Genomic DNA, 18,720 nt, shown 5'->3' on the forward strand with positions numbered 1-18,720 from the left:
ACATGTTTGCAGATGATACTTGCATCATATGTGCTGACAGAAATCTACAGAAAATTGAGGAATTTTTACAAACAGACCTAAATAACATAATTAAATGGTCCACGACAATGGAATTATTATTAACGCAAAAAAAAAACCAAATATATGCTTATACACTCTCCATATGCAAGTTGTCAGGATAAAGAACCTGTGCAGTATACAGACAGGGGAACTATGTATATACCACCCGGTTGGGCGGCGTTGTGAGGCGGAATAAAGTAGGGGCTGTAGGAAGGGATTTGTTAATGCGGGCCTTGAAGAGGCTCGGATTATAGGAGGGAGAAAAAACAGATGCCGGTAGCTCGTTCCACATACGAGCCGACTTACACAAAAACGAGTCGTAAAAACGGCCCATTCTCATGAAGCCAACGTCAACCGTGAACGGGTGTTCAGTTCGTGTCCGTCGAGTTTCGCGCACGTGCACCGGTGCATCAGGAATCAATGCTGCTAGCTCCTTGGAGCAGGCTCCATTGAAATACCTGTAGAACAGACACAGCATGCCTACATTGCGTCTATGCATTAGAGAAGGCAATCAGTCTGTTAACAACGGATTGTCAATCAGACGGATCGCTCTCCTTTGCACAAATTCAAGCAGGTTTATTAAGTATTTTAGGGCACCAGCCCAAAGGTGGCTGATTCGGTAAAGTTACGTCCGGCAACGCGCAAGCAGTTTCGTCGCACTCACAATGTTTGCGGGGGGTTTTTTAATCAATCTACGTCGTAAAGCGGGCAATTTTTATCATGTTCGCGCGCAAAATTCCGTTTCATGTAAAATAGCTATAACTTCTGAACTATTGATCAAATTTAAATAAAATTTTCAGTATTTTACCTTATTTGAAATTTTTTATTATGATCTGGTCACAAATTTTTATATTTTTGAAGAAACAATTACGATATATAAGTTTAAATTTTAAAAAAATTGAAAAAACTGCACTTTTGTCGTATTGTCTATTTAGTCATTTTATGCACATTCAACAAAGTATATATATTTTTTTTTAAATACACACCACTAAACACTAATATTGTTTGAAAGTATGAAATCGTTGGAAACAATTCCCTTCATGTAAAGGTACATCATAGAATTTACACATGTACCGGGTTTCGCTAAGTATTTTGTGTACCGCGCACACACGACATCGCTTTCGCAGATTCTTATTTTTACCAGGGCCTTCAATCTTTTCCAATATATGTTTTGAGTCACCGAACCTCGGTAGTGTGCAGTCGTGTTTACCAGTGCTCTGTGTTTGACGGCTTACTTTGACGGCGGCGCGGCGTACAGATAAGATTTATTTATTGTTACCTTTTCGTATTCATTATTTTTGTTTGTGTTATTGGTTTGCGACGAAGTTGCGTGTATTATTTCTATCATTTATTATTTCTAAAATAATTATTATTGTTTAATTTTTTTTAAATTTGTTGAAATGGAGGAAGATGAAAATCGACCTCCGGACCCTGAGCCCATTTCTAATATTGTAGACGACTACGATACTGATGATACCCAGACTTCTGTAACCCTTCCTTCACGAAAACGACGTCCTCCGCTTTGCCTTGATGTACCTCCTAAAATTAAATCTCTTTCACAATCAAACGAAGCCCCAATCTCTCATGGAAGTTATAATGATACAATTCCTCCAGAAGCAAAAGCCATTGAGCTTATGTATTCTATTTCATCTTCAGCTCCATTTATTGTCAATGTCCAAAGGACTGAACAGGGGAAAATAATTCATCCCCTGGATTTTGGTAAATTTATTTTTAGCTCAAAACTCAATATTCTCGGTATTATAAATGGATAAATAAAACCGGAAGGTCGATACAAACTATCCATAGAATTTAAATCAGCCACATTAGCTAATGATTTTGTTAAAAAAATAGGTTCTCTTTCAAATAATAAATTTAAATCTTTCATACCTACATTCAATTTAACCAGAATGGGCAGAGTAAGAGGTATCCCAACCGATCTATCAGAAACAGAAATAGTAGATGCTCTTAATGACTCTCAATTAACTCCAAAAGTTTTAAAAGCACGTCGTTTGAATTTCAAGGATACTTCCACCGGCACCACTATATGGAAACCTTCACAATCCGTTGTTATTACTTTCGAAGGTCAAACATTACCATCCCGTGTATTTATTTATTATAACGCTCTTCCCGTTGAAATATACAGATTCCCGACTATCCAATGTTTCAACTGTTGCCGTTTTGGCCATTCAAAACCTATTTGTCGTTCCCCTCCTCGTTGTTTCCATTGCGGAGAGGATCATCCCTTTGAACAGTGTCAAAATACAACGAATAACCCTATTTGTATTAATTGTAAGGGCAACCATACTGCTGTTAGTGTGGCCTGTCCAGAGTTATCTAGACAGAGAAATATCAAACAGTCAATGGCTGCAGACAATATTTCTTACTTTCAGGCCTCTAAATTATTCGCTCCTACAAAAAAATCTTTTGCAGAGATAACGTCTAACGCTTCTCTCTTTCATTTTTCTCCCCCTAAATCCCCTCTATCATCTTCCCACAAAGAAACAATTTTCAAACCGATAAAATCTAATCCAAAATTTATTCCTTCTTTCGATAAAAAACTACATAATGAACTTTTACTTAACCCGAATGGGAATAATAAATCCCAGGCTCCCAATGGGACTGCCTTAAAAAACTGTTCCACTTCCGATATCTTCCCTAAAGTCACGATTGAAAATTCTTCTTTTATTCAAACTTTAATTACCCTATTAATTACGATCCTTTCAAATAACAATAAAGTACCGTCCAACGCTGCCGATTATATGAAATCTTTACTCTCTAGCCTTCCCGATGTATCCGCAACTGAGCAAAATACTTCAATGGAATAGTAGAAGTCTATTCGCCAGCAAAATTGATCTTGTACAGTTACTTGATGAACATAATATTTCAGTTGCTGCCATCTCCGAAACGTGGTTAAAACCCTCATACCAATTTAATATTCCTGGATATCATTGTCTAAGACATGAAAGACTGGATGGCAAAGGTGGCACTGCTCTTATTATACATAATTCTATCCCTTTTAAACAAATTATTTTCCACACTCTCTCCAATAATTTTCAGATAGTAGCTGCTGTTATATCTGATATTACATTTGTAATGATCTGCCCTTTCTACTTCAAACTTTTCCTTCTCTTCTTTCTACGATAATTTTCCTTAAGTCCCGTAGGTAACTTTTCCATAAGGCTTTGGTTATATATATATCCGGGGTAGGAAGGTCCTCCCTGCCGTCTTTTCTTTATTACACACCCCTTCAAGTGTGTACATCCTAGTTTGTCTACGTGACGTACGACCTTGAACGTACTCATTTCACGTGACGGTTCAGTATAAAAAGGCTTCACCGAACGTTGTGTTGGGTTTTTGTTTCTCGGTTTAGAAACCTAGTTATTTATGTATGTGTGGTATCCCTTGGTTCTTTTGAGATAGAGTGAGTTGAATCCATTACCGCTGTGTTTTAAAACCATTTTATAAACCTTATCTTCTAAGTCGCCTGCTCCCCCCCCCACTAGCTACTCGATTCTACCTATCGTAGGGTAATGTGAATATAATAAAGTGTTAGATTTTATATATGTGATATACATACGATAAGTTTATGGTGTTAGTTGTCGGCGCCATCCATGTATATATTTTGGGAGGGGAAGGAGAGGAAAGGAAATGAATTTTTTTCAAGCTAAGATTGACTCCTCCTCTTACCAAACAAAACTGATGGATGATAATTTGAGCAAGGCGATCGATATCTGCGTGTCTGGATATCACAACCGGCCGGGTCTCCCCTTGTTCCAAATCGGCAACCTTCACGCCAGAATAAAGAAAACCAGGTCTCATCACCAATTTCAGAATTGCCCCAATCTCAAACACCTCCAGGAAAATCTACTTTACTGAGTGTAGAAGGGGAAAACCATGACATCCCTTGTCACGAATCTAGTCGCGAAAATGTGACACGCAAGGTCCTAAGTTACGTGCCACCTCCAGAAAACGTTGTAACTCCCACGCCGTCGGGGATTTACATCCCTTTCTAGGTCAATACATAGATAACACACGACGATCTTGTCGACATTTAGCCCGCTTTTTAACGATAGGTTGTGTGCCTACCCATTCAGCCAATTATCATGTGAGATATATGTAAGGTCTATTCGAAATGCCAAATTTAGGATGAGGACTGTCTGTATTTTAATATTCGGTTCTAGTAATTATTTTATGAGGTTACTAGCATCCTCGTGTATTAGGTATGGGTAACTCCTACTGAATACCTATCCTCTCAGGTAGGTATAAACGGATAATTGGTTTGATTTTTGCATTTAATTTAAAGAGGCTGCCTACCTCTCGAAAGGTACCTGTTGAGAAAAGTTGTTCGGTTGGTAGTTTTATTTCGGAGATTACCATCTCCCTCTTTCGACTTTAGATTTGTTTTTGTGCATCCCAATTCGTAACTTAGAAAGTCAAACAATAGATGAAAAGTATTAAATTAGAAAGTCAAATAACAGAAGAAAAGTTTTCATTTTGTTCCGTCTGGTTGCATCCGATCGCTTTCAATTTGGGACGGCATACGCTAGCAAAACTTCCCCCTTTGACTGACTGTACCTGCGTCTTGTCCTATATATGAAAAGGTCGTTGACTCGTCTCTCGCTCACAGCTGATTGACGGTTCGCCTAGCACATCCCTGTTAATGATAACATTATTTGGGCGGCAGGTGTCGTAAACTTAGTTCCTGTACCTCGGTTGTATCCGTCTTTTAAAAAGGTCCTCTGAAATTTAATAAATAATATAAAAAACTCACCCAGTTAGGCACCTCTCATTCTCAGCGTGAAGCTTACCTGGTTACACTATATAGCTAAATCACTTTAATTTTCGACCTCCTCCCTACGCTTATAAAAGGGTAATTAAATATTCCTGTAAATAAAATTGTACCTCCCTAATCTGTTAGGATTCGAACCCACAGTTAATAATCTATTTGATTCTCTGGTTTTCGGTCTCCGTGGATAGAATGCCATCTCGCCAAATCAATAACTTAGCCCGATTAAACACTTCCTGCCTTTAAGTACATTCACTCTGTTTTAAAAACGCAATCAATATTTTTATTATTTTCATGTTTTTAAGACAAGCAATCTAGTTCGAACTGTATACGAAATCACGTTTAAATCAACACAACTTTATAACACAATCGCGATTGCACAACACCTGGCGCCCCTGAGGTGGGTTTTTACAAAACGGCGCTCTACAAATTATCCAATTATTATTATTGTCATTATTATTAATTGTTTTCCCACTGAGTCGAACTACTTTCACTTCACACAAACACCGGATCAATAATCTTTCACTTTAATTCAATATTCCACAATATTCTCTAATACCATTTGAATTCAATAATTAACTGTAATTTCAAACAACACTTCTGATTTGTATCCATTCCTCAGGGCTGTCAATGCACCCAAGTTCAAAACTCGACTGTCCCTCCGGTCTCTCCTTTCCCGTGGGAATCTGTTTACTCCAGGCCTGTCTGTCAATAAATCTTCCGTCGTTGTCTAAACAAAAAATTTTTTTGAGCAAGTTCGTTTATTATTTATCGTTTATTTTTGTGGATATTCAAAACATCACAGCCTCCCTTTAGTTCTAAGCCCAGCGGGTAATCTCGCTTCCACGTGTTAGTCGATGGGATTAGAAATAACTATAGGTAATTTACGTTTCTCGAATACCTCTGTATTTATTTTTTATTTTTATTTTAAATTTTTTTTTTAATTCTTCCAAAATGTTGAGCGCCCCTGTTCTTCGTTTCTAACCTAGCATCTGTTTATTTTTTGGTTCCCGTGATTATCGGCTCGTTCTACTTGGTGAGTTTTTTTTTTCGCCCTCGGCTGTTTCAAGTGGTTCTATGTCTCTATAGGTAGAAATTCAATATGTCATGTCACACTTGTTTATTTTCGAATTTTAAACTCCGAGTTTTGTTTATTACATAACAGTACTTGACTTAACTTTGTGTTTTTTCATCTCAATGCGTTATTTGTATTATGTTCGAGTGTTATTTATTTTCATGTTGATTTATTTTGTCCTCGGCGGTGATCCGATGGTTTTTTGTCCGTCTGTGTTATTTATGACTTAAACATTCTCTGCCTTTTAGATCTGGAATAAACAATAATTGTTTACAGTTATTCTAATTCTTGTGTTATAATTAATCCGATTTCGATGTTTGTTTATCCTTTGGCTTCGTTGTTTATGAACATTTTAGATGTTTTTTGTCGTCACAATGAATTCAATGTTTTCCGGGTCTGTCTGTTTATTCTATTTTGCCTTTGAAGTACGATGTCTCTGTTATCATTTTTGACGATAGGTACCATTTCTTTTGCTGTTAGTGTGAATTAATAAGGTTTATGAAATCCATTTTTTCCTCAACAACAGTAATGAACTCAAGCCAGCTTTTAAATCTATCTCTCCTGGTTTGCGGCATCAGATGTAATGATCTGCCCTTTCTACTTCAAACTTTTCCTTCTCTTCTTTCTACGATAATTTTCCTTAAGTCCCGTAGGTAACTTTTCCATAAGGCTTTGGTTATATATATATCCGGGGTAGGAAGGTCCTCCCTGCCGTCTTTTCTTTATTACACACCCCTTCAAGTGTGTACATCCTAGTTTGTCTACGTGACGTACGACCTTGAACGTACTCATTTCACGTGACGGTTCAGTATAAAAAGGCTTCACCGAACGTTGTGTTGGGTTTTTGTTTCTCGGTTTAGAAACCTAGTTATTTATGTATGTGTGGTATCCCTTGGTTCTTTTGAGATAGAGTGAGTTGAATCCATTACCGCTGTGTTTTAAAACCATTTTATAAACCTTATCTTCTAAGTCGCCTGCTCCCCCCCCACTAGCTACTCGATTCTACCTATCGTAGGGTAATGTGAATATAATAAAGTGTTAGATTTTATATATGTGATATACATACGATAAGTTTATGGTGTTAGTTGTCGGCGCCATCCATGTATATATTTTAGGAGGGGAAGGAGAGGAAAGGAAATGAATTTTTTTCAAGCTAAGATTGACTCCTCCTCTTACCAAACAAAACTGATGGATGATAATTTGAGCAAGGCGATCGATATCTGCGTGTCTGGATATCACAACCGGCCGGGTCTCCCCTTGTTCCAAATCGGCAACCTTCACGCCAGAATAAAGAAAACCAGGTCTCATCACCAATTTCAGAATTGCCCCAATCTCAAACACCTCCAGGAAAATCTACTTTACTGAGTGTAGAAGGGGAAAACCATGACATCCCTTGTCACGAATCTAGTCGCGAAAATGTGACACGCAAGGTCCTAAGTTACGTGCCACCTCCAGAAAATGTTGTAACTCCCACGCCGTCGGGGATTTACATCCCTTTCTAGGTCAATACATAGATAACACACGACGATCTTGTCGACATTTAGCCCGCTTTTTAACGATAGGTTGTGTGCCTACCCATTCAGCCAATTATCATGTGAGATATATGTAAGGTCTACTCGAAATGCCAAATTTAGGATGAGGACTGTCTGTATTTTAATATTCGGTTCTAGTAATTATTTTATGAGGTTACTAGCATCCTCGTGTATTAGGTATGGGTAACTCCTACTGAATACCTATCCTCTCAGGTAGGTATAAACGGATAATTGGTTTGATTTTTGCATTTAATTTAAAGAGGCTGCCTACCTCTCGAAAGGTACCTGTTGAGAAAAGTTGTTCGGTTGGTAGTTTTATTTCGGAGATTACCATCTCCCTCTTTCGACTTTAGATTTGTTTTTGTGCATCCCAATTCGTAACTTAGAAAGTCAAACAATAGATGAAAAGTATTAAATTAGAAAGTCAAATAACAGAAGAAAAGTTTTCATTTTGTTCCGTCTGGTTGCATCCGATCGCTTTCGATTTGGGACGGCATACGCTAGCAAAACTTCCCCCTTTGACTGACTGTACCTGCGTCTTGTCCTATATATGAAAAGGTCGTTGACTCGTCTCTCGCTCACAGCTGATTGACGGTTCGCCTAGCACATCCCTGTTAATGATAACATTATTTGGGCGGCAGGTGTCGTAAACTTAGTTCCTGTACCTCGGTTGTATCCGTCTTTTAAAAAGGTCCTCTGAAATTTAATAAATAATATAAAAAACTCACCCAGTTAGGCACCTCTCATTCTCAGCGTGAAGCTTACCTGGTTACACTATATAGCTAAATCACTTTAATTTTCGACCTCCTCCCTACGCTTATAAAAGGGTAATTAAATATTCATGTAAATAAAATTGTACCTCCCTAATCTGTTAGGATTCGAACCCACAGTTAATAATCTATTTGATTCTCTGGTTTTCGGTCTCCGTGGATAGAATGCCATCTCGCCAAATCAATAACTTAGCCCGATTAAACACTTCCTGCCTTTAAGTACATTCACTCTGTTTTAAAAACGCAATCAATATTTTTATTATTTTCATGTTTTTAAGACAAGCAATCTAGTTCGAACTGTATACGAAATCACGTTTAAATCAACACAACTTTATAACACAATCGCGATTGCACAACACCTGGCGCCCCTGAGGTGGGTTTTTACAAAACGGCGCTCTACAAATTATCCAATTATTATTATTGTCATTATTATTAATTGTTTTCCCACTGAGTCGAACCACTTTCACTTCACACAAACACCGGATCAATAATCTTTCACTTTAATTCAATATTCCACAATATTCTCTAATACCATTTGAATTCAATAATTAACTGTAATTTCAAACAACACTTCTGATTTGTATCCATTCCTCGGGGCTGTCAATGCACCCAAGTTCAAAACTCGACTGTCCCTCCGGTCTCTCCTTTCCCGTGGGAATCTGTTTACTCCAGGCCTGTCTGTCAATAAATCTTCCGTCGTTGTCTAAACAAAAAAATTTTTTTGAGCACGTTCGTTTATTATTTATCGTTTATTTTTGTGGATATTCAAAACATCACACATTACTATCAATATATATCCCTCCCTCTACAATTTTTGTTGAAAACGAATGGTCAACATTTATATCCCAGATTCGTCCCCCATATATGATACTTGGGGACTTCAATGCTCATTCTCCTTCTTGGGGCAGTGAGTTAACAAACCGTTCTGGCCATAATCTATTAGATTTTATGGATACCTATAATTTATGTATACTAAATGATGGATCTCCAACTCGTTTCACTGCACCTCAACATCGGAAAAGTGCAGTCGATTTATCTCTTTGCTCATCTTCGGTGATTCCCATATGTTCTTGGAACATTCTTAAAGATCCCCTTTCCAGTGACCATTTTCCTATAATAATTACCTTCCACCATCTATCTTCCACGCATTCCTTTTCGATAAACAATAGTTTTAAATTTAAAACGAAAGACGCGAATTGGAGAAATTTTTCTTCAGAATTAGACTCCATTGTTCAAGAATCCAAGTCTTCCCTTGTTAACACTAGTTTACAATGTGAATTATTTCCTAACATGATAATAAAAGCTGCAGAAAAAACACTTAAAAAACGTAATATTAACATTAAGATAAAACATTCCACCCCATGGTGGGATGAAGAATGCACTAGTGTCGTTAAATCCAGAAGAGAAGCAATTTCCATTTTCCGTAAATGTATGTCTTTCGAAAATTAGCTTTCTGTGAAACGCGCCCAGGCAGAAGCGAAACGCGTTTTGAAAAACAAAAAGCGGTCTGGATGGCGAAAATTCTGTGAACGCTTGTCTCCTGAATCTCCCCAGTCATCCGTATGGTCCAATTTAAAAAAATTCGGTTCGTCATATACTCCGCAGCGTTCTAAACATATTCCAGAAGAAATTATTATAGGTTTTGCTGATAAGATATCTCCTCCGTCAGTTGCCAGATGTGAGGAAATGCCTTCCTTTATTTCTTATCCATCTCACTCTAGCTGGCTGGACTCTCCTTTCTGAATAAGTGAATTAAATCGAGTAATCAATTCCCTTCCAGACTCTTCTCCTGGCCCTGATGGAATCTTATATAGTTTCATTAAAGCATTCTCAGACATGTCGGTTGAATATTTTTTATCCCTAATTAATTACATGTTCGAAACGGGATTTATTCCGGAAGTCTGGAAAGTTCAAAAAATCCTTCCGATTTTAAAACCTGGCAAAAATCCATCTGAAATCTCATCCTATCGTCCTATTGCTCTTTCGTCATGTTTAATGAAAGTAGCAGAACACTTGATAAAGAACAGATTGGAATGGTTTGTTGAAAATCACAGAATTATCTCTCCTAATCAATATGGCTTCCGGAAAAAGAAATCAACCATAGATAATTTAAGTGTGTTAACAACAGACATCCGTATATCTCAGTCCCTTAATTCTTGCACTCTGGCCACATTTCTTGATCTTTCGTCAGCTTACGACGATGTATTAATTAACATTTTGAAAGAAAAATTAATTAAAATAAAAATTCCCTTAAAACTAGTTCAATTTATTATTAATTTACTAACAGACAGATCCATTATTATCCACTTTTCTTCAAAAACTATAAATCGCAAACTATGGAAGGGGTTACCTCAGGGGTCCGTAATCAGTCCATTATTATTTAATATATATATAAGTGATTTAGACAATGTAATTCCTTCATCTATCAAGCGACTTTATTTTGCTGATGATTTCCTTATATATTTATCACACAAAAATCTATCGCGCGCTGCGAAGGAATTGAATTTGGTTTTACATAATATTAAAGTTTGGTTGTTGACAAATGGGATGAATTTAGCTACGTCTAAAACCAAAGTAGTGGCTTTTACGCGCAAAAGAAAAATACCCCCCTTTTCTGTCTGCTTTGATAATGTCCCTCTTCAAATCGTTAAGCAAATTAAATTTCTTGGACTACTTTTGGATCATAAACTTTCCTGGCTCCCGCATATTCAGAACGTTTCGGCTAAGTGTGAAAAGGGGCTAAATATTATGCGAGCTGTTTCCAGAGTGTGGTGGGGATCTCATCCTACTACTCTTAAATTAATGTATGGTGCTCTAGTGCGAAGCCATTTGGATTATGGAACATTTCTTTTTGATCCTCTTCCTAAATATTTGGACAAAAAACTTGAAAGAATTCAGTCCAAAGCGCTCAGAATAATTATTGGAGCGATGAAATCTTCTCCAATTAATTCTCTCCAGGTAGAATGTGTTGATCCCCCCTTAATTTTAAGGAGACAATTCCTAGCTGATAAATATATTTTTAAATCTTTTTCTATATCGCGTCACCCTTTAGAACAAAGCCTTGATTATTTGTTCAATTACTTAAATAACGAAAAAAGATCGACAGATAAAAATCGACTTCATCTCCTTCTAAAAAGTTTTCTTTCATTCAAATCTCTGTCTTCTTCCCTCCAAAATCTACAAAAAGATCCTATCCTTCCTATTTTCACCATCCCATTTGACTCTATCAATTATATCCCCAACGTTATAACTTCAGACTTCCGATATTTTAACCTCATCTAATCAAAATGTTGAGGAAAAATTTAAAAACATTACATCTTCTAAGTTTCCAGAATTTTCTCTCATTTACACAGATGGTTCTAAGTCTGATAACAAAGATTGTGGAGCTGCGGTACACATTCCCGAATTCGATTTAGATTTGTCTTATAAATTGCCTAAAGAAATTTCCATATTTACTGCAGAATGCTTCGCAATTGAACAAGCTTTGAGCCAAATCCAGCTTTTCAATATTCGACGAGCCTTACTGTGCACTGACTCACTAAGCGCAGTGTTGAAAATTTCCTCAAATATCCATAAACCAGAAGACTATATTATTTATAATATCAGAAACACCCTTAAATCTTTAAATGAATTAAATTTCGAGACAATATTGGTTTGGGTCCCTGGCCATTTGGGAATTGAGGGTAACGAGAAAGCCGATTCTCTAGCTAAACTTGGAACAATTTCTGGCTCTAATCCTTTAGATTTTAGAATTCCTATCTCTGACGTCATCCCAATTCTTAAATCCAACATGATCCGCTCCTGGGAAGAAAATTGGACCAATACGAAAACCCGAACTGGTGCTTTTTATGCTGGAATACAAAATCATATTCCAAGTAAACCTTGGTTCCACGGCAAGAAAAAATCCAAAAGATTTATATCCTGTATCTCGAGAATGAGAATTGGTCATTGCTCCATTGCATCCCATTTGTTTAAAATCCGGGTCCTAGATAGTCCACTCTGCCAGTGCGGCATGGAAAATGAGACTCTTGATCACGTTTTCTTTAATTGTAAAAATCATTAATCCTTCAAAGGCATTTATCGTTTACTTATAAAAATCACCCACCAATCTCCCCTTAGTATTCCTTATTTACTTTCTCTCAACAATTCTCACATTTTCTCAGTTCTATACAAGTTCATAGACTTGAATGACTTCAATATTTGAGATTTCCTATTCCCGTATAGATTTCCCATAAAATTATAACCATCTCCCTTAACTTTAACGGCACATAGCACTCTCTTTAGGGTGAATTGCCTAATACAAAAAAAAAAAAATATATATATATATATATATGTTTTCGCATATCCATCGATAGTCTTCCTGGAGGATCAGATTTTGAAGATTTTTTTCGGATACCAGATGTTGATGGTGTTGGTTCCGGGTCTTGACTATTATCTGACGAAATCTGATCAGCTACCCAGTGCTCTGCGATTTCCTTAAAAAATTGTTTATATTTTATTTTCCTTTCTTTTACGGAGTTGTACACAACAAATGAGTTGAATAATGCACAATTTATTATATACATCGCTAGCCTTTTTGTCCATTTAGTGGTTTTTCGTAAAATAGAATAATACGAAAGATATTGGTCTGCTAGGTCAATGCCTTTCATATATTTATTGTAATCGATTATCATTACCATAGTCCATTTTATAGGGTATTTTTTATGAAAAAATATCCCTTTATTATGTAACAAATAAATTTTCGAGCACAGCACACAAATACTTTGTACGAAATTTTTAAAGCGGAATGTAGACAGAAAAGAAAATAGAGAACGTCTTGAACGAAACAATATCGCTTTAACAATGAAGAAATATAAAGATTTAAAAAAAAAACGAAATATTTATCTTACAGTTATTTTATTTAAAGTGCATGTTTTATGACCACAGTCGGCCGGTCACCCGACTCACGGGCTTTTTCACCAAACCCTTATAAAGTTTATCATAACTATATGTCACATAAAATTATGCATACGATAAAGTTGCTCATAAACCTAGGTGCGTTTCACCACAGAAAACAAGGTCCCACGCAGCTATTAGACGAATCTCTCTGGCAACAGCGCTTTAATAATGTCTAATGCAACGCCTGTCTTTAAAATGCGATTGTTTCTATGGAATTGCAAACGTCAAAACGGTAAACAGACGTGGTTTATTTATGCAGACGGCATTTCTGCCCAATTCATTCTTGGTAAGTACAATAGTTTTTGGTATTGTTAATTATTATGCGATCTTACTAGAGATTTGAGTCGAATTAAAAGATTTGTCTTATTTTTCAGGATGAATAAACGAGATCGAAGCATTAATTTTACGAAAGACGAGTGACAGTGTAAACAAACTACTTGAATATAGCGACGCGGTGATGTCCTTAGGAGATAACGGCATCAGGTATTATAATATTACAAATGAGGATGTTCAAAGTCACACAATGTCACGCACTGATTCTTTTGAATTATTGTTCTTCCTGTTAATCCCTAAAGCCTTGCAACGTGCATCTCGAACTGTCAGAATTCAGATTCCATATAAATTCGCTATTTTTTAATATATTTCAAAATAAAATACTGTTCTTGAATGTGGATTAAAGACTCTCAGTTTTGTGCAGTACAAATCGACTTATGCACTTAAAAATATAAAATTTTTGAACTCAAACATTGATACACTTACAAATGGTTTTTTCATCATGAAAACTGTAATTACTACTTTACACGAAACAAAAAATCTATTTAATTAGACAAAGATGTTATAAAAGTTATTGTCCCTTAACTTTTTTTAATTTAATATGAAAATTTGCAAACTTCGACAAATATTTATCAAACGCTAAATGTTTTTTCATAGAATTATTTGAATTCTTTCGGGAGCGTTTATAGTAAATTACTAAAAACGCACTATTGTCTCTTATACTTCCAGATAACCCGAATGCCATTGCAGAAGAGGTACTCATGGAGGTGTTCTTCATAGAAGAAGATAAAGACGAAGCATTCCTCGATAACCGTCCACTTCCAGGGCTATTTTTGGATACGCAGTCTCCGATCCAGAAGCCCCCGCCTCAGACCTTATGCCGTGGGATAGTTGGACCATCCCCCTGCTTCGCACGCCTCGATGATCAAGCAGCCGCAGCCGGTGTCTGCTGTGAGGTGGCCACTGCCTCAAATAAGCCGCCGTCTCGTTAAACAGAATTCCCCAGACTCCAGAGGGTCCTGATACTTGAACACAATTGAGGAAATAGGAGGAAGATGATAAGAGGCAATTGAAACTGAAAAGCACAATTAAAAATTGCAATAATAAATTAATGTTTTTTTAATTCCATTCCCTTTTAACAAATATATATTTTTAATACATAATTATTTACAAATATAGAACTTAAATTATAATAGATTATTAAACAATAAACATTATTCAATGATCTCGTGACTGGATCCAAGCTACCTCTCCTGGAAGCAGTTGTATCTAATAATTAAATTGGCATAGCAGATTACTTGCGTGTTCATGCAGAACACACCATTTCTGTTGAGGCGTACTTCAGCATTTTTTCACCTGAAATAAGAGAAAGTAATTTCAGTAATCAACATTATTATTTCAGTGCAATGGCAATGCCATCAGGCGACAACACTGTGCTTGTCACTAGCCCGATGAGTCTTGTGAATGAAGTTGGCTAGCGCTTTCATCATTTTAATAGTCTTCATTGATTCTAATGACTATTTATCACTATAGTATGTACTACTGTAGTATGTTATTGAAGTAGCAAAGATTCTTACTTGGTGACATTGCGATTTGCAACATGTTTGCAGGATAGCCTTTATGAACTGATCCAAATTATAAATAAACCTCTTTTGGGAGCCATGTCCTAAGGGAAGTGAACGTACACTGGACGGAGGTGTACAATAGCCTCCTAGCACTTCTTTTTGGTGCAGCATTAATCCTGAAAACAATTATATTATGGTGTATCTATGTACAATGCTTGTAGCAGGATATAATAATATATTATGTGGGCACACAAAATAACATTACACACAGTAACTAACGTCACTGGGTACATACACTGTTATTATTTGAGTACAGCTATTTCGTTATGTATTTGTATTAAAATAACATACCTGGTGGTGGTTCTCCGAGACATTTTGTCGATGATTCGGTTATGGATTACATAACAGCATGTTTCATCAGTCGAAAGCGCGAAATGAAATCTACATCATTCAAGACTTCCAAATTTTTTTCATAAGCTTATATTGTCACTTACTGTTCACTCTTGGTATTCGCATTATTGACGCCCGCGACCCGTCATATGCTTCTGCATCTTCAATTCTGGCAAAATCCTCAATTAAATCCACATTAAAGTAAAATAATGTAAACTTCACAGCTGTCAAAAGTATCAAGTGTCAAGTCAAAACGTACTGAAAGGCAATAGGTAGAAAACTCGGCTAATATATCCGACATATAACCACTATTAGCTGCTTCAAGTACCCTATAGTGAAGAGGGACTTTATCTTACATATAGGCGTTTTTGAGCGTTGGTGAAATCGAAATAATACTTTATCCTATGCATAGTGCTTCTGACAGTTTATGAGCAGGATGGTGAAATACCCCGTCAATTCCACGAATTGCCAGGTACCTAGTACACGTGTCACGAGAGCTGACGCATTTAACGACGCATAATTTTTACTTCACAGAGTAACCAACATCATACGTTACTCGTAATATATTGTTACTCTAAGTGTACCTACAACGCATTTTGGCGTCTCCCGCGCTTTACCAATAGTGTACAAATACGAAAAACGCTTTGGGCCAGCTTTCCGCGTAAAGAATTTAGATTTGGGCGACACCCACAAAATAAACAATATTTAGTGTTAAAAGAATCCGACAGAGGTGTCTGAATTCGTATTAGGAATAATTTTGGGGATTATTTAATATTTTAAATAACGAAATTAAATTACCGACATCTATTGCAATTTTAGAAAAACAGAACCATTTTTAGTTAGCACCGAGCAAATTACAACGAAGTCGAAATGAAGATGGTTCTCAAAATATGGGTTTTATTACGGATTTAATTAATTTTTTTTTTTTTTTAATTTTACAAAAAACATTTACGAAAGTTATTTGTATAGGTATACAAATTACTTTACTTTACTAAAATACTATTATCACTTTTATAAAAGTAATTTATAACTTTTATAAAATCAATAAATATATTTTTACATCAATAAGGTTTTTCTTATATGGTTATCTTTATAGGGTGTCCGGGGGTAAAGTGCTCAAACTTCAGGAGGTTATTCCAAATGCTAGAAGAAGTAAAAAAGAAATGGAAATTATTCGAATTTCCAAATTTTTTCCTCAAAAATGTATTTTCCGTAGAAGAAATTGTTTTTTTTTTCTATACAAAAAATTAAACTTTTTTACTCGAAAACTATCTTAAAACGTTGGAATTCCAAAAAAAGTTCTCTTTCTTTTTTACTTGTACTATCAATTAGAATCACCTCCCGAAGTTTGTGCACTTTACCCCCGACATCTTGTATAATATGCGCAATATAATATTTATACACGTGTAATATCTACTTTTGTACATTTATATAAATTATATACACGTTTACATTTTTATGCGCATCAAATTTATTATATTATAAAGATAGATAGAAGGATCCTTAGTGCTTCCTGAGGACTTACAAATCAGAAGACTTTTTTGTAATTATTTATTTATTCATTTAAACAATTCAATAATTATAAAGAGTAATAAAACATGTAAGCAACATAAAATTACATTAAAAAATGTGAAAGGGGCTCTATTTATTTACATTTTTATGAAATTACTACTTTTAATAGTTTAAGCTTTCAGTGAACTTTCAATTTTATTTTTAACTTCTCTAAATATTATTTGTTTAAATTGTCAAATATAATTTAATCACAAACACAAGATTCACTCAAAATGAAAGATTGGTGGTTCCGAAATGTTCCCATAAATACGGTGAAAGAACCCTAAACATGCTTCGAGCGAAATGCGGATCTGGAAACCTTATCGTCAATCTGAGCAAAACATACCATGAACGTCAATATAGCAACAGCCTTTGTTCTGCTGCAGTTTCATTAAATGCCGAGAGATCCGTTTACAGTCTCCAAAAAGCAACACTGGGGCACAACCCTAGAAGCAAAGCTAAATGATTGGAATACAGAAAGATAAAAACACACCATTGTCAAAAACATCTTGGCCGTAAATTATTAAATAAAATTAGATTTATTCGGGAAGGCAAGCATTACGGTGATCGATGTTAAAAATCTAACATAGCCATAGAATAACTCCAGTATCTTTAAGAAACCTTTCTCTTAAAGCTCAGAAAAAAACTTTCCATGACAGTTAGATATACCACTCTACAACAAGACCGCGTACGGTAAAACTGTAAAAAAAAATAAAGTAATAAATAACAAAATAAATATTTCACAACACAATAATTTCATCGAAAATCTTAAATCCGTTTCACCTTTCTACATTTTCTATATTCTCCTTAAGAGTATAATCCTTAGATAATGCCTTTTCAGATTATTCGTGGAAGCTAGAAAAAAATAAAATCATTGATTATAACTGCACTTCAAGTGACCTTTTAAATAACAGTAAAGGGCTCAAATGATTTTATCATTACGTCCGTGCCTTTGCATCTTTACAAGACTTGGGCAAAACATTCTGTAGCGGAGTATAGATTTCACATCTGAAACATAATTAAAGAGTTTATTGAAAATAGAACACCAAGGTACGGTTAGTCAAAAAACGTACAATAAAGTTAATTCTGGGAAGAAATTGTACAGTTGACATTCAGGACAGGTTCACTCCCTCCTCCTCAAAAAAGACCCTCTATACAGCATTCTCAAAGATGACACAGGCTCTGAGAGAAATTTTTTTCTTCAGGGCCTCCTTCCGACATAAAAAAATAACATCACTGAACTAAATTAAATTCCCCACAGTTTCAGAACTTTCAATAGCTTCTTTCGCTCGCATGTTTATTATTTTTCTGGATTCCACGTTCGAGTATTGTTATTTGAAACAGATGGCCCATATATTATTATTACATATTATATTATATTTCGGACATCGTTGCAGTGTGAATCATTAGAGCAGATGTAAAGTGACGTGTGTATTTGTGTACGTAGAAAGTTAATTCACAAATAGGTAAATCACGATCGTGTAGGTATTCCTCAACAAGAAAACTAAATTAATAAAAATTTACCCCGTAATTTCTAATGCATTGGAATTAGTTTTATTTCCCAAAGTACCTATTCTGAAAAAATAAATTAATAAATTTTTACTACACAATACATAAATAAAAATATGAATTATTAATTTTTATAGTAAATTATCGTTTATAATAAATATAAGCTTATAAATCAAATATTGTATTATTTTCTTCTCACCTATTAGATAGGATATAATTTTATGAGATATCATTTTTTCTTTGAAATACGGGATGTCTTTTGTGTATTTCC

The 18,720-nt window shown here is 35.5% G+C and overlaps 1 long non-coding RNA gene across 1 annotated transcript; it reads left to right on the forward strand.

The window, feature by feature from the left end:
• Window positions 1-13,386: 13,386 nt before the first annotated feature.
• Window positions 13,387-14,688, forward strand: LOC149415048 (uncharacterized). Its single transcript, XR_016303925.1, has 3 exons — window positions 13,387-13,447; window positions 13,536-13,644; window positions 14,164-14,688. It is a non-coding gene; the product is annotated as an uncharacterized LOC149415048 (long non-coding RNA).
• Window positions 14,689-18,720: the final 4,032 nt, after the last annotated feature.

The sequence above is a fragment of the Hesperophylax consimilis genome, chromosome 19 (genome assembly GCF_061612785.1).
Source record: "Hesperophylax consimilis isolate HC1 chromosome 19, BYU_Hcon_1.0, whole genome shotgun sequence".
Taxonomy (NCBI): Eukaryota; Metazoa; Arthropoda; class Insecta; order Trichoptera; family Limnephilidae; genus Hesperophylax; species Hesperophylax consimilis.